The sequence below is a fragment of the Corapipo altera genome, unplaced genomic scaffold (assembly GCF_003945725.1).
Source record: "Corapipo altera isolate COAL_440 unplaced genomic scaffold, ASM394572v1 308, whole genome shotgun sequence".
Taxonomy (NCBI): domain Eukaryota; kingdom Metazoa; phylum Chordata; class Aves; order Passeriformes; family Pipridae; genus Corapipo; species Corapipo altera.
The window spans coordinates 2,946,695-2,947,772 of record NW_020884925.1 but is presented as its reverse complement, the minus strand read 5'-3'; positions in this window follow the sequence as shown (position 1 = coordinate 2,947,772).

Below are 1,078 nucleotides of genomic sequence, written 5' to 3'. Positions count from 1 at the left end.
CCGCACGGGGACCGGGGTGTCACACCGCACACACCGCACGGGGACCGCGGTGTCACACTGCACGCACGGCACACGGACCGGGGTGTCACACTGCACGCACGGCACACGGACCGGGGTGTCACACGGCACCGCACACACCTCATCGCACACACCACACCGCACACCGCGCACACCGCACAGCGACTGCTGTGTCACACCGCACCGCGCACACTGCACAGCGAATGGTGTGCCACACCGCACACACTGCTGACCCCGCACACACCGCACCACTGTGCCCCCCCGCACAGCCCGCACAGCCGGCTGTGTCCCCCCGCACCTCCTGCTGACCCACCGCTCGGCCACTGACCCCCGCACCGCCGGCTCTGTCCCGAGCCGCCCGGCTGTGCCCGTGGCACTGCCCGCTGTCCCGCCGTGCCCTCGCTGTCCCCCCGCCGGGCGGTCCGTGCCGTACCGGAGGGCAGAGCGCAGTGGCCGCTGCCGCGGCGGTGCCGGTCCAGCTCCACCGGAGCACTCGAGGGGAGCGGGCCCCTTCCCGCCCGTCACCAGCGCCAGCCTCCTCCGGCCGCCTTTTCCCTGTTCCCCGGCACTGCTTCTGCAAGGGGCTAAATACCTAGAAGAGAAGAAAACAACAGAAAGAAGAGTTATGCCTGCAAATTCGGTCCGCGCCAGATCCTATCCCAAGCCAATGAAAATGCGCCTTGCAAAGAAAAAGAAGGGAAAAGTCTTAATTTGCGGCTGTGGAGCCAGCAGAAGCCTGGAGACGATGGCCCGTGCGGGCAGCTGCCAGCCCCAACCCCCAGGCCATGCCCCGGCCTGGGGAGGCCCGTGAGCTGCCAGGTCCCCCGGCCACACTCCCCACACCACCAGACCCAGCAAGAGTGAAGGAGACAATGTGGGGGGAGAGCGTGTGGCACACAGGAGAGGCCAAACATCACAGTGCCTCCCTAGTGTCCCGATCCACCGGTTGTCAGAACAACGCCACAGCTTCAAAAACCGCTCCGGTGTCTCCAGCCCCGGACGCATCCCCTCAGTGGGACAGATTTCCTGCTGCCTCACCCAGCCCGTGCTTGGCCCCACG